The sequence below is a fragment of the Podarcis muralis genome, chromosome 3, assembly GCF_964188315.1.
Source record: "Podarcis muralis chromosome 3, rPodMur119.hap1.1, whole genome shotgun sequence".
NCBI classification, from domain to species: Eukaryota; Metazoa; Chordata; class Lepidosauria; order Squamata; family Lacertidae; genus Podarcis; species Podarcis muralis.
This window is the reverse complement of record NC_135657.1, coordinates 4,355,499-4,371,539: the sequence shown is the minus strand read 5'-3', so window position 1 is coordinate 4,371,539 and position 16,041 is coordinate 4,355,499. Positions and strand designations below refer to the sequence as shown.

The window sequence follows — 16,041 nt, the reverse complement described above, 5'->3', positions numbered from 1 at the left end:
GGGAGCTCACCCTGTTGCAGGGATTAGAACTGCCGAACTTCCGATCAGCAAGTCCTTGGCTCTGTGGTTTAACCCACAGCGCCACCCGCGTCCCTGTGCACAGTACACTCTGCTAATTGCGTGCCCTGGCTTTTGAAGTCCGGGTCACTGATCTACGTCGGAGCACGGGCCAGTGAATGGAGACGTCCAAGCTGGGCTTGCCAGCTGGCCTCCCGGCCCTCTGCATGTCGACATGCTTATTTGGAGAGAGCGCCGAGGGCCTTCTGGCGGTTCCCTCATTGCGAGAAGTAAGGTTACAGGGAACCAGGCAGAGGGCCTTCTCGGTAGTGGCTCCTGCCCTGTGGAACGCCCTCCCACCAGATGTCAAAGCAATAAACAACTATTTTACTTTTAAAAGTCATCTGAAGGCAGCCCTCTTTAGGGAAGTTTTTAATGTTTGATGCTGTACTGTTTTTAATATTCAGTTGGAAGCCGCCCAGAGTGGCTGGGGAAACCCAGCCAGATGGGCGGGGTATAAATAATAAATTATTATTATTATTATTATTATTATTATTATTATTATTATTATTATTAGTGTGCGAATCCATGTGTGAACCTCTAACTTCTGTTTGGCTGCAGCGCAGCTTAGTGTACAACAGGTAAGAGTGATATTCATTGATCTGCCGACTTTAGCCCAACACTAGGTCTCCAGTAAGGAAATCAGCCCTGAGTGCTCACTGGAAGGACAGATCCTGAAGCTGTGGCTCCAATATTCTGGCCACCTCATGAGAAGAGAAGACTTCCTGGAAAAGACCCTGATGTTGGGAAAGATGGAGGGCACAATGAGAAGGGGACGACAGAGGACGAGATGGTGGGACAGTGTTCTCAAAGCTACCAGCACGAGTTTGACCAAATTGCGGGAGGCAGTGGAAGACAGGAGTGCCTGGCGTGCTCTGGTCCATGGGGTCACCAAGAGTCGGACACGACTAAACGACTAAACAACAACAAAAGGTCCCCAGTTGTCAGGCTGGCTCTGGACCTCGGAGGCTTCAGTTTGGACCACTTTGCAAGGAAGCTGGCTTGAGGTCTGATGAGGAAAAGCAGCTGAACATTGGTCACCATCAATTGAGTTGACATCTCAAGCCATATGCGTAGGGAGTGGCCTTCTGCGATGTAAATCCAATCCGCCATCTGTAGGACAGACGGCCCATTACTCTGGGCCCATGATATGGGTCCAAAAATCCAATCACGCTGGCCAAGGAGTGACTACGCCAACTGAAGAAACAGAAGGAAATCCTGTCAGGGTGGAGAGATCCACCCTAACCTGCCAGGAACTACGTAACTATGGTTAAGAACGGGCTGATACCTCCCTGATCCAATCAATGTTGAAAATTGCTTTGAAGCTTTGATCAGAAGAATATAAAGATTGAGCTCCTCGGGCTGCTTTGGGTTATAGTCCCTCAAATCAGCTCTCCCTGAAATGGCTTTTTGAGTCAATTTTGCTGCCAGTCAACACTCAGGGATATGAGTCTCCGGGTGTCCTCTGGGTCTCCAACTTGCTGCGGCCAGAGTGCTTTCGAGAACTCTGCTATAGTTCCTGCTTTCCCTGGCACCCTGCTAGCAGAAATCTTTATTCCAGCTATCAAGCAGTCATTCCCATGGTTCCCTCTTGCTTGTTGCCTTTACTGTTTCCCTGCCCAACCCAAGTTTCTTTCTTTTTAAAAAAAATAAAATAAATTTATTTATTTGGTTTTTCAAATCAGAGTTCTACAATCACATATCCAACATGCAACATAAAAACAAGATTCCAAAGAATCTTCTGGACTTCCTTCCTCCCCTTTGTGGATCCCATTACAGAGGTACCTCTAGTTAAGAGCTTAATTCGTTCCGGAGGTCCGTTCTTAACCTGAAACTGTTCTTAACCCGAAGCACCACTTTAGCTAATGGGGCTTCCCGCTGCTGCACAATTTCTGTTCTCATTCTGTTCTCATAACCCGAGGTACCACTTTATTGGGGATGCGGGTGGCGCTATGGTCTAAACTACAGAGCCTAGGGCTTGCCAATCAGAAGGTCGGCAGTTCGAATCCCCACGACGGGGGGGGGGGGGGGAGCTCCCATTGTTCAGTCGCAGCTCCTGCCCACCTAGCAGTTTGAAAGTACGTCAAGTGCAAGTAGATAAATAGGTACCACTCTGGTGGGAAGGTAAACGGTGTTTCCGTGCACTGCTCTGGTTCACCAGAAGCGGCTTAGTCATTCTGGCCACATGACCCAGAAGCTGTCTGCCTATAGAGCGAGATGAGCACCGCAACCCCAGAGTTGTCCGCAACTGGACCTAATGGTTGGGGTGCCTTTACCTTTACGTTTACCAGTGTATTAATCATTTCTTCCTGCATCTTTTCTAATGATCCAAATCTTTTCCATGTCCGTTATATCCAAAATGCACTCTTAACCCAAGTTTCAACATGGCTAAGTTCTACTTCTCCAGGACTGCCCACGAGGGCTCGGAAAGGTGCCATTTTGCTCCTGTTCTACCTTACGGATGTACTTTTCCTACAAATTGCGGCCTCCACATCTGTTCCATCTTCCTACTGTGTGTGTTTTAGAAACCACACTCTGCTCCTCCCTGCTCCGCTGCCATTGCCTCAGGCATAGGCTGCCGGGTGAGCCCAGAGCCAGCCACAAACAGCACTCCCTCTCTTAGACGTGGCCTGAGTTTCCATTTATTAGTCTTCTTTCAACTCCAGGCCTCATCAGCTGTGAAGGCAGGAAGCAGGATTGTGCTGGGGAGACAGGTGGATTACTTGCCATAGCAATGCGTCAGGGAGGCATATGAAGCAACAATCTTTTCACGCCCTCATTTATGCAAACACAAGGGCTAGAAGCTCGCTGGACGCTCAAGCCAAATTCTGTGTTTCGGCCCTGCCAACCGCATAGAAGGCACCTAGGTGCCCCAGGTAAACAGACAAGCTCTACAAGGCACAGGTAAAATCCGCATCCGTCCAGCAGAAGGCAGCAACTTGCACGTAACTATTGGGCTCACCGCATGCCAAAAGCTACATTCCAGAGTGCAAGAAGTAATGCAGGCTATTAACTTTATACAAGCTTCACAGGGCAACAATCTAAATCACATAATGTTCCAGCAACAGGCAATTCAATCGTTCCAAATGAGCAGTCGGCTGAACAATGGCAGTGTTGTGGGAAAACACAGACAGGGAAAACCAAAAATCAATAGGCTCCAATTATGAACTCTAGTAAAAGTGGAGTTGAAAGGGGGAGAGAACCAACTTTCCCCTCCCCCTAGTCACTTCGCGTGCACCTTAAATCAAAGGACAGCTTGGTCTGTTGCTGCTGCTGCTGCCTCCGTAGCTGTTCCAAATCACGATGACTTCTCAGTTGTGGAGTCCTAACTTCTCAGACTGAAGTGATAACAACATGGACAGAAGGATGCTGAGCATGCCAGTCGAAGGGATATACATGCACACATCAAATAAGGGCAAAACCAGGCAGCAATTCTGCTGGATCTAAGGCAGGGGAAACTGCTCTTGTGCCCATGTTCTGCTCACTGGTTTCCACAGGCACCTGGTCAGCCACTGGGAGAACAGGGTGCTGGACAAGATTGGGTGTCAGGTGTGTGTGCAGGAGCCAGGACCTGTGACCAATAGGACTCTGCAGGACTGGGGCCTTCCTAAGTTTGTTCTGAAGAGGCAAGGCACGGCCACACAGGTGAGGCCGATTGGTAACTCACAGCACCTGGTGGCAAGAGCTGGGAAGGGATATAAGGTCAGCATTTCCCTTCGGCTCTTTGCCACAGCAACACGTTCCCTGCCTTGGGCTTCTTGCTTCCTGATCCTTGAACCTCGGCTTCTTGACTCCTTGCTTCCTGATCCTCGGACCCCTGACTTCGTGACTCCTTGCTCCTTGACCCTCGGACACTTGACTTCTTGACTCCCTGCTTCGATCCTCGGACCCCTGACTTCGTGACTCCTTGCTTCCTGACCCTCGGACCCCTGACTTCGTGACTCCTTGCTCCTTGACCCTCGGACACTTGACTTCTTGACTCCCTGCTTCGATTCTCAGACCCCTGACTTCGTGACTCCTTGCTTCCTGACCCTCGGACCCCTGACTTAACCCTCGGACCCCTGACTTCGTGACTCCTTGCTTCCTGATCCTAGGACCCCTGACTTAACCCTCGGACCCCTGACTTCATGACTCCTTGCTTCCTGACCCTCAGACCCCTGACTTCGTGACTCCTTGCTTCTTGACCCTCGGACCCCTGACTTCGTGACTCCTTGCTTCCTGACCCTCGGACCCCTGACTTCGTGACTCCTTGCTTCCTGACCCTCGGACCCCTGACTTCTTGACTCCCTGCTTCGATCCTCGGACCCCTGACTTCGTGACTCCTTGCTTCCTGACCCTCGGACCCCTGACTTCGTGACTCCTTGCTCCTTGACCCTCGGACACTTGACTTCTTGACTCCCTGCTTCGATTCTCAGACCCCTGACTTCGTGACTCCTTGCTTCCTGACCCTCGGACCCCTGACTTAACCCTCGGACCCCTGACTTCGTGACTCCTTGCTTCCTGACCCTCGGACCCCTGACTTCGTGACTCCTTGCTTCCTGACCCTCGGACCCCTGACTTCGTGACTCCTTGCTTCCTGACCCTCGGACCCCTGACTTCGTGACTCCTTGCTTCCTGACCCTCGGACCCCTGACTTCATGACTCCTTGCTCCTTGACCCTCGGACACTTGACTTCTTGACTCCCTGCTTCAATCCTCGGACCCCTGACTTCGTGACTCCTTGCATCCTGACCCTCGGACCCCTGACTTCGTGACTCCTTGCTTCCTGACCCTCGGACCCCTGACTTCGTGACTCCTTGCATCCTGACCCTCGGACCCCTGACTTCGTGACTCCTTGCTTCCTGACCCTCGGACCCCTGACTTCGTGACTCCTTGCTTCCTGACCCTCGGACCCCTGACTTCGTGACTCCTTGCTTCCTGACCCTCGGACCCCTGACTTCGTGACTCCTTGCTTCCTGACCCTCGGACCCCTGACTTCATGACTCCTTGCTCCTTGACCCTCGGACACTTGACTTCTTGACTCCCTGCTTCGATCCTCAGACCCCTGACTTCGTGACTCCTTGCTCCTTGACCCTCGGACACTTGACTCCCTGCTTCAATCCACGGACCCCTGACTTCGTGACTCCGTGCTTCCTGACCCTCGGACCCTTGGCTTCTTGACTCCCGGCTCTCTGACCCTCGGGCTCTTGGCTTCCTGACTCCTGGCTTCTGGACCCCGCTTCCTGCTCCTACCCCACCATCTTGCCCCCGGTCCTGACGGCCCCTGCCAGGACTTCGATCGCCCCTGAACCGGACCGTGACAATGGGCCATTGGCCTGATCCAGCAGGCTCTTCTCACATGTTCTTCTCACATGCAACAGAAAAGTACCAAGAGACTCAGAGCCAGAAGACAGGGCTCCCTCCCGCATTTTTAACAGCACTGTGGAAGAGAGAATTTCAACAGCTACAGCTTGTTTAAATCAGTTGTTCTATGGAAGAAAACTTCCTTCCATCTGTCCTGAAGCTTCACACCATCAGTTTCACTTAGCGGCTCTGAGTTCTAAAGGCGAGAGAGAGCGAGGAACAGTTCTCACTGCAACCAGGTTTATAATTAAGGGCAGTGGAATCTCACAGCAGCAAACCTCACGCCTTGAGTGGAGAGGTTGAGGCAGAAGTCACGAAAACCTAATCTGAGAGTTTTGCCCTCAGGTTTTTCCTGAGTCAACGACAAGGCAGTGTCACTTGCATTTTGGCTGTGAACCATTGGTCCTAACCAATGTTGATGACCTGGTTAGTGGGGTAGAAGTGGAAGGATCATTAGGTGCGAGTGATCATGCTCTTCTGAAGTTTACTATACAGCGGAAAGGAGCAGCCAAGCATACTAGGACTCAATTTCTCGACTTTAAGAAAGCCGACTTCATAAAGCTTAGGGAAGTGCTGGGTGAGATCCCATGGACAGTAATACTAAAAGGAAAGGGAGTTCAAGATGGCTGGGAGTTTGTTAAGAGGGAGATAGTAAAAGCACAACTTCAGGCAATACCAATGAGACGGAAACATGGAAGGTGCCTAAAGAAGCCAGGGTGGCTATCTAAATAACTTTTAACTGAGTTAAGATTAAAAAAGGATGTGTACAAAAAATGGAAAAGGGGGGAAACCACCAAAGAGGAATTCAAACAAATAGCCAGCACGTGTAGACACAAAGTCAGAAAAGCTAAAGCACAAAATGAACTCAGGCTTGCTAGAGAGGTTAAAAGCAACAAAAAAGGCTTTTATGGGTATGTTCGTAGCAAAAGGAAGAACAAAGAAACCGTGGGGTCACTCAGAGGAGAAGATGGTGAAATGCAAACAGGGGACACAGAAAGGGCTGAACTCCTCAATGCCTTCTTTGCCTCAGTCTTCTCCAATAAAGAAAACAATGCCCGACCTGAAGAATTTGGAGCAAATGATTCAGCAGAGGAAACACAGCCCAGAATAACTAAGGAGATAGTACAAGAATACTTGGCTAGTCTAGATGTATTCAAGTCTCCAGGGCCAGATGAACTGCATCCAAGAGTATTAAAAGAACTGGCAGATGTGATTTCAGAACCACTGGCAGTCATCTTTGAGAATTCCTGGAGAACAGGCGAAGTCCCGGCAGACTGGAGGAGGGCAAATGTTGTCCCTATTTTCAAAAAGGGGAAAAGAGAGGACCCAAATAATTACCGCCCAGTCAGTCTGACATCAATACCAGGGAAGATTCTGGAGCAGATCATTAAGCAAACAGTCTGTGAGCACCTAGAAAGGAATGCTGTGATCACCAATAGTCAGCATGGATTTCTGAAAAATAAGTCATGTCAGACTAACCTGATCTCGTTTTTTGACAGAATTACAAGCCTGGTAGATGAAGAGAACGCAGTGGATGTAGTCTACCTTGATTTCAGCAAGGCATTTGACAAGGTGCCCCATGATATTCTTGTAAAGAAGCTGGTAAAATGCGGTCTTGACTATGCTACCACTCAGTGGATTTGTAACTGGCTGACTGACCGAACCCAAAGGGTGCTCATCAATGGTTCCTCTTCATCCTGGAGAAGAGTGACTAGTGGGGTGCCACAGGGTTCTGTCTTGGGCCCGGTCTTATTCAACATCTTTATCAACGACTTGGATGATGGACTCAAGGGCATCCTGATCAAATTTGCAGATGACACCAAACTGGGAGGGGTGGCTAACACCCCAGAGGACAGGATCACACTTCAAAACGACCTTGACAGATTAGAGAACTGGGCCAAAACAAACAAGATGAATTTTAACAGGGAGAAATGTAAAGTATTGCACTTGGGCAAAAAAAATGAGAGGCACAAATACAAGATGGGTGACACCTGGCTTGAGAGCAGTACATGTGAAAAGGATCTAGGAGTCTTGGTTGACCACAAACTTGACATGAGCCAACAGTGTGACGCGGCAGCTAAAAAAGCCAATGCAATTCTGGGCCTCATCAATAGGAGTATAGCATCTAGATCAAGGGAAGTAATAGTGCCACTGTATTCTGCTCTGGTCAGACCTCACCTGGAGTACTGTGTCCAGTTCTGGGCACCACAGTTCAAGAAGGACACTGACAAACTGGAACGTGTCCAGAGGCGGGCAACCAAAATGGTCAAAGGCCTGGAAATGATGCCTTATGAGGAACGGCTAAGGGAGCTGGGCATGTTTAGCCTGGAGAAGAGGAGGTTAAGGGGTGATATGATAGCCATGTTCAAATATATAAAAGGATGTCACATAGAGGAGGGAGAAAGGCTGTTTTCTGCTGCTCCAGAGAAGCGGACACGGAGCAATGGATCCAAACTACAAGAAAGAAGATTCCACCTAAACATTAGGAAGAACTTCCTGACAGTAAGAGCTGTTCGACAGTGGAATTTGCTGCCAAGGAGTGTGGTGGAGTCTCCTTCTTTGGAGGTCTTTAAGCAGAGGCTTGACAACCATATGTCAGGAGTGCTCTGATGGTGTTTCCTGCTTGGCAGGGGGTTGGACTCGATGGCCCTTGTGGTCTCTTCCAACTCTATGATTCTATGATTCTATGAACCACAGGATAGAAATTTTAAAATTAACAAAATCATGTAGTTTTAATGAAAATTAACACACACACAAGACGCGGGTGGCGCTGTGGGTTAAACCACAGAGCCTAGGACTTGCCGATCACAAGGTCAGCGGTTCGAATCCCCGTGACAGGGTGAGCGCCCGTTGCTCGGTCCCTGCTCCTGCCAACCTAGCAGTTCGAAAGCACGTCAAAGTGCAAGTAGATAAATAGGTACCACTCCGGCGGGAAGGTAAACGGCGTTTCTGTGCGCTGCTCTGGTTCGCCAGAAGCGGCTTAGTCCTGCTGGCCACATGACCTGGAAGCTGTATGCTGGCTCCCTCGGCCAGTAAAGCAAGATGAGCGCCGTAGCCCCAGAGTCGGCCATGACTGGACCTAATGGTCAGGGGTCCCTTTACCTTTACCTAACACACACACACACATGTTACTGGGCTCCCAGAGAACACAAACCTATCTCAGTCCTTTGTCGCCAAAAAAGGAAGATAATAAAAAGAGAGTCACATTTAGGGTTGCTCCGGGCAGTCCTCTTTTTCTTTACAAGCAGCTGTTTGCAAGGCTGGGTTAGAAGAACCTTACAGTTCAGTACCACCTGGCTGGCCAGTGCAAGAACACGATTAAGCAGAGGCTGGGTGGCCATCTGTCATGGGTGCTTTAGCTGAGATTCCCGCATTGCAGGGGGTTGGACTAGATGACCGTTGGGTCCCTTCCAACTCTAAAGTTCTGTGATTCTATGATGTGGGGCAGGGTGAGCCTCAATTAGCCAGCTTTTCTTATGTTCTGGCGGCTGATCATTAAAAAGCGGCTGATGGATGGAAGCGGTGGCCGATAACGCAAAATGTGAGGTCATGATGGTTCGTCCCCCCCAGAAGCAGTGTGTAAGAAAGAAAGATTTTGAAGATGAATTTAAAACAAAACAAAAAATAGGAGGAATCTGGCTTTGTGAAAGGGGGTGGTGTCACTGTTCTAAAGAAGCATTGGGGGTGGGAGGTGGAGAAGGGGCTACAGGAGGCTCCAAACTGAAAGCAATAATAATAATAATAATAATAATAATAATAATAATAATAATTTATTTATATCCCGCCCTCCCTAGCTGAAGCCGGGCTCAGAGCGGCTAACAACAGTAAAATGATACAACATTCTAAAATCATTTCATTATAAAATCAGTTCAAATCAGATTAATTGCAACCATCATTGTCATTTTATTTTTATGCCGCCTTTCCATAGTTGAAACTATGCTCAAGGCAGCTTGCAACATGACAAGATTGCCATAATTACAAACATAACCGAAGTCATAAACAACAAATAAAACACATCAAAACGTGCAAAACCAAATGGAAACCATTTCCACGTAAATCATAAGATCTAAAACGAAAGATACAACAATAATATCAATAACAGCAACAAGCTCTCTCAACGCCCCCCGTAAACAATACTCCAGCCCAAGAATCTGTTCAACAGCCTCAGCTTTTGTAGCTGGAGTCAGTCCGCACTCCACTCTCCCAGGCCAGATGGGAAAGGGCCAGCAAGGCAGGGTGCAGGTCTTCCAGCCAAGACGGTCTAATTGAAAATGTGTTAGAAATTTTGAGGCCTTAGATATATGTTAAATGTTCGTAAGTGTACCAACCAAGCACGTACATAGATCAGCACAGGAAGACTGACCTGAAACCATTTTGATTCCCAAACTGACCAAATGTTTTCACTGCAAGGTTAAAGGAAAATGGAAAAGCCTCCCCATTGTCTTTTCCTTCACAAATCCTGTCTTAAGGGTACATTTAAGATATGAATAGGGTGTGAGCCTGTGACCTGGCCCAGGAACTAAGTATTTATCATTACAAAAGACTGGCCGGGCTCCCCAGGCAATCCAATCAAGTAAGCAGGGTATCCAATCAAGTAACCTGCCAGACAATGACGGCAGAAAAACAACATTCACATTTCTGTTTTAGACCGCCTTTTCTGTGATGTAGGTATGATGTATGGGGGTGTGTGTCTTGAGCTACACCCCTTCTGTGATGTATGTATGATGTATGTGGGGGTGGTCTTGATCTTCAGGGTAGCAATTTAAAATGTCTATATAAGGCCTTGCGCGCCATTGTTCTGGGCACTTCCTCCCTCCTGCGTGTGGTGAGTGAGGACCCTGTTGCAACAGATCCATAAAGATCAGGCTTACTAGCTGCTTTGCTTCTCAGTATTCTCTGGTTGGCCTCTGTTATTTTCTCCCACGAATAGGGAACCTACGTAAGGACTCTATGTGGGCTCTTGGATACCCCATAAGGGGGAAAGGGCAGGTTTTATATACAACAAAAACAACACAGATAGAAATTTTTGTTGTTTAGTCGTGTCCGACTCTTCGTGACCCCCTGGACCGAAGCACGCCAGGCACTCCTGTCTTCCACTGCCTCCCACAGTTTGGTCAAACTCATGCTGGTAGCTTCAAGAACACTGTCCCACCATCTTGTCCTCTGTCGTCCCCTTCTCCTTGTGCCCTCCATCTTTCCCAACATCAGGGTCTTTTCCAGGGAAGATAGATATTAAAAACAATTTAAAAGAGGAGCCCTCTCTGCTGAGGAGCAGCAGCAGCAGTCCTTAAGAGCCTGTCAGGTCCCACCCTAAGCCAGGTGGAGAGAGGCAAGGGCAGGGCCCTTCAGGCCCTCAGCAGGCCTGAGTCAAACAGAGAACCAGAGCAGAGTGTCTCCTACACCCCAACCCAGCACGCTGGATTTTGCTCTTTGCTCCAGACCAGCTGTTTGCACCCAGCGAAGGTGAAAATTGGTGGTTTGGCACCAGCTCTTCACACACACTGCAGACGCAGAAGCAAACCTTTCAGCAGCTCGGCAGGTGCCTGACTTCCCCTCCGAAGGGCATTTTGTCAGCCATGTCTGCAAAACTGGTTCAAAGAAGAGGACAGAGCCCCTCACATTGGGAAAGGGAGAGGAAGGAATGGAGAAGGGGCGTGCCACTACCATCCTTGGCTGGATTTAAAGCTCTGGCGCGGTCTCAGAAGCGAGTTTCACCCCACACTTTCCGTCCTTGCTGTTCTCCGGATTTTAAAAGCAAGGTCCACTTAATAATCTACTCTTCTCTCTCTCTCTCTCTCTCTCTCTCTCTCTCTCTCTCTCTCTCTCTCTCTCACACACACACACACACACACACACACACAGAAGCCCCACATCTCTGCTCCTTTCTTAGCCTTCCCCCCTCTCCCGGCCCACAAGACGAGGAGGTGGGGCAGGGAAGGAGAATGGAGGTCCGTGGGCACAGACTCAGACAACAAAAAGGTCATTATGAGGGACTCGGACCAAGTTCCAGAGCAGCTAACAGTGGCTCAAACAGCTGCACTGCCCTCTTAGAATCATAGAATCATAGAGTTGGAAGAGACCACAAGGGCCATCGAGTCCAACCCCCTGCCAAGCAGGAAACACCATCAGAGCACTCCTGACATATGGTTGTTAAGCCTCTGCTTAAAGACCTCCAAAGAAGGAGACTCCACCACACTCCTTGGCAGCAAATTCCACTGTCGAACAGCTCTTACTGTCAGGAAGTTCTTCCTAATGTTTAGGTGGAATCTTCTTTCTTGTAGTTTGGATCCATTGCTCCGTGTCCGCTTCTCTGGAGCAGCAGAAAACAACCTTTCTCCCTCCTCTATATGACATCCTTTTATATATTTGAACATGGCTATCATATCACCCCTTAACCTCCTCTTCTCCAGGCTAAAAGGGGCTGGGTCCGAGATTCCTTCAAAATCATCCCTCCGTTGGATCCTAACTGCCCACCACTAGGTCTTTTCCAGGGAGTCTTCTCTTCTCATGAGGTGGCCAAAGTATTGGAGCCTCAGCTTCAGGATCTGTCCTTCCAGTGAGCTTCCAGTGAGCTCTGTCCTTCCATCTGCTCCCTACCGGCTCCCAATTCGCTGCCCTGCCTGCAACAGCAACAGCTCCATCGCGGTCCACCTCCCTATAGGTCCAGCCACTCAGGGGCGTGGGGAGGCAGCCAGGAGCCCCATTTCCCCAAAGAGCAGTAAACTAGCAGATATAAAAGAGCAGCAGAGAGATATTAACCAGCACACCTAGGGCTCCTGCCCCCGGGGAGCCATGAAATGTGCTAATGCATGGGAGGAGGGGCTAAATAATGTATAGAGGCTGCTGCCAAGTGCTGTCAGAGAGGCTTTTATCATTGATCCGAAAGAGGGGTTGGAAGCACTCCGTCACGGCACATTCCAAACAGATCCAGGGACGGAAGGAAAGGCCCATGCTGGATAACCCCGCCGTGGATCACGTCTAACTCCTTTAAATGCCAATTTCCCTTTAAGATTCGTTTTCCAATCACCTGGCTATGACAACAAGGGGGCTAGAATGAGAAACCTGGACTGAGATCATCTCATGCCTCTGATAGCTGGTTAACAAACCACCAGCCTTTCCCCAATCTACCTAAAGAATCATGATCTCCTTCTCAGACACAGCCAGGAGGCAAACTAAGGAGAAGAGGAGACAAGGAGACCATCTCTCTTAACAAGAAGTGGCAGTGAAGTCCCTTCAGCAAATAAATCTGACCTGCAAGCTTTTATGAGAATCGGGGTCACAGGACCCTATTATGGCTCCCATTGTTAAAAAGTCTCTCTGGCTTTTCTCCTTAGTTTCACTGGAGCTGCTCACCCATTGAGAAGAGATGGACGGGAATGAAGGTTGAAGCATCGCTCCAACATCCAGAATATACCAAGGCAGGCCATTCATTAGGTAAAGGTAAAGGGACCCCTGACCGTTAGGTCCAGTCATGGACGACTCTGGGGTTGTGGTGCTCATCTCGCTTTATTGGCCGAGGGAGCCGGCGTACAGCTTCCGGATCATGTGGCCAGCATGACTAAGCCGCTTCTGGCGAACCAGAGCAGCGCACGGAAACACTGTTTACCTTCCCGCCAGAGAAGTACCTATTTATCTACTTGCACTTTGATGTGCTTTTGAACTGCTAGGTGGGCAGGAGCTGGGGCTGAGCAACGGGAGCTCACCCTGTCACAGGGATTTGAACCACCGACCTTCTGATCGGCAAGCCCTAGGCTCTGTGGTTTAGCCCACAGCGTCCCTTACAGGCCATTCAATAGTCCACCTCTAAAGGATGGCAGCTCCCCGTGATATTTCCCTGGCCTACACTGCGTGTAGAAGAGGAGGTGCTGCAGAGACAGGCCCACCTAGAGGAGTGCAAAAATCCAGGCACCCCAGTAGTTTCTGGAAGTGTAAAAACCGGACCTGGCGTGTGGAGCCCAGGGCTGCTGCAATGGCAGAGAAGCGCATTTCCCCTCTTCCTAGCCCCTAAAAAATCTCATCGGCTCGAAATTTAGCAAGAAGGGTTTGTGCCCCTGCCTATATGCATGGCAGAGTCCCAAAAGCAAGGCTCAGCATGGACCCAATTCTCCCCTAAGCCTCATCCTGAAAAGTTCGGCAGCCAGAACCTGTAAACTCATTGACAGCCTAAGTCCAAGCCTCAACCGTCCAAGCTGTTTCGCACAATAATTGTATCTGCAAAGGCTACACAATAAACACCCAGCGTGTGAAGGGAAGACGTGTATCTGTGGATTGCTGCAAGCGATCAGAGCTCCCTGGCGCATCGTTGTAGCATGTTTAGCATTCTTCTCCTGCCCTCCACGTTTTATGGATTTGTTGTCAGAAACATGTAAAATGTGGCAGGTCTAAGTGGCATAGCAAGCGAGTCCCAAGGACAAGTAAATCGTTTTATTTTACGTTGGATCCCACTTTGTGGGCTGATCGTTGGACATGTAAGCGTACACATTGAAGGGGAGGTGGCTTGAGGCAACAGAAACAGCGGTGCCTCCCCCCGTTCTGCAGATCTTCGCCCCTGAGCTTTCGTTGCAAGCCTTTCGCCATTCCCAATATAGCCGTGTTATGGAACACTTTCCTTCAGGGCAGATCAGCTGCTGGAGCCTGGCCAGCTGACAATGTCAGCTCAAAAGCAAGGAGGAGCGCTTATCTCCATGTTAACACCTCCCACAGCAATGCTTCCACGTAAAATCCCAGCCAACACAGCAGCAGTGGACTTGAAAATCCAGAGTGCTGCGTGCAGCTCACCTCCATCGCCCAAGGCGCGTTTCTCTTTTACGTTACAAGGCATATTCTTTTGCCTCCCTCTTTCCTCCACCAAAACCACCTTCCTCACCCACTTTGAGAAGACCACAACCAGCCTCAAAGCAGCAAAACCTTTTGAACTCCGAGAGGGCCGGGAACTGAGCACCGAGGCGTCTTCAAAGGAAGAAGGAAGAAAGGAAGAAAAGGATGTACTGTGGAGGGGAAAGCAAAGGATGCAAGGCCTAGATTGGAAAGGGAGCTTTCGCAACTTTTGACGCTGCCAGGATAGAGGGGGCGGTGAGCCACCAGACCCCAGACCCAAGGGCACGAAACAAAAATTGGTATTCTGCGTCTTACTAGGGTGGTTGGGTGTAGCCTGTGGATTAAATAAGCACGACTTAAAAGGCTTGGCTCAAATGTGGAAGAACATCACGGAATTGCTACACACTTGATAAGCGTCTGCTGAAGATATAAACAGATCCCCGAGCTCAAAAAGAAGCGAGGGAGCCACGAAAGCTCTTATCTGTAGTGACTCATTCCCGAAAACACGCCAGGTCTTCAAATTATTAGAGGAAGGGTTGGGGGTTTCACATGCCACTGGGTGCTTCCCGCTACCCGTGCAGCGAGTGATCAGGACCAGAGAGAGTCTGCATAGAATGGCTTTCAGGAAAAGGCACCTTGCCTTCTTCCAAGGATGAAATTGGTGGGTGAAGAACCAGACAGGCCATGGGAACCTACAGTGCAGAGACATCCTGAACTGAGCCTTGAGATATGCTTTGAATGCAGGCTTGGGAATGGCTTGGGGCGTCATTCCAGTTCGCCGCCCGATCCCAAACACCTGCAATTCACTGTGGCTGTTGGTCCCAGCTGCCATGCTCCCTTGCAATACTGGGCACTCTTACATGGGCACCTATGCAAACATGCATCTGGGTGATGGGAGCCACTGAATACAACCAACAGAAATAGATTGTGGAAAACTGAGAGGCTGGAATGTGCATAATAATAATCATCATCATAATAAATTTTATTTATACCCCACCCTCCCCGGCCAGAGCCAGGCTCAGGGCGGCTAACACCAGTAAAATTACAGTAAAAACATAATAGGAAAGAAAAACCAATTTAAAATACAGGTTTAACTGCAATTTAAAAAGCAGCCTCATTTTAAAATAGCTGATAAATCAAGACCATAAGGGGAGGGAAACATAAGGGTCAGACTGAGTCCAAACCAAAGGCCAGGCGGAACAGCTCTGTCTTGCAGGCCCTGCGGAAAGATGTCAAGTCCCGCAGGGCCCTAGTCTCTTGTGACAGAGCGTTCCACCAAGTCGGGGCCAGTACTGAAAAGGCCCTGGCCCTAGTTGAGAGCAGTCTAACCACCTTCTGACTTGGGACCTCCAAAGTGTTGTCATCTGTGGACCTTAAGGTCCTCCGCAGGGCATACCAGGAGAGGCGGTCCCATAGGTACGTGGGTCCTAGGCCTAAGCAGGAGCTGTAACTGTCCTATTTCAGCCAATCATCCTCCATGAACCTTGACTCTTCTCTTATGCTCAGGGAACCCCAGACATCCCTGCCACCATCCAGTTGGGCCCTCAAACCCCAACATCTCCCCCACTGTACCTTTTCACATTCTGCTCTTGGGCTCAGGCCCACAGACTGCCGTCAAAAGGGACGCACATTCCTCTCACCGCTCGACAACTTCGCAGCACGGAATGCCGATCTCCAGGGGTTTGCCTCCTGTTTAAAACAAAAACAAAAAGTGATGCTTGCTTAGATACAGACCGGAGGCTTTCTGCAAGAAAAGGTTCTGCCTCGGCGTGTCGGCTGGAAACAAGCCTGGCAGTCATTCCATCAGTGAAAGGGGGAGCGTTGG

The 16,041-nt window shown here is 49.5% G+C and overlaps 1 protein-coding gene across 4 annotated transcripts in view; it reads right to left on the bottom strand.

Annotated features, from left to right (window-relative positions):
- EXTL3 (exostosin like glycosyltransferase 3) overlaps positions 1–16,041 on the bottom strand; it is a 158,385-nt gene that overhangs the window by 65,744 nt on the left and 76,600 nt on the right. For 3 of the 4 annotated variants that reach the window (XM_077925389.1, XM_077925388.1, XM_077925387.1), the window contains exon 3: positions 15,789–15,905. The exons of the other annotated variant lie outside the window; for it this stretch is intronic. The gene's annotated coding sequence lies outside the window, so the exon portion shown is untranslated. The remainder of the gene's footprint in view (positions 1–15,788; positions 15,906–16,041) is intronic. 4 annotated transcript variants of the gene reach the window in all.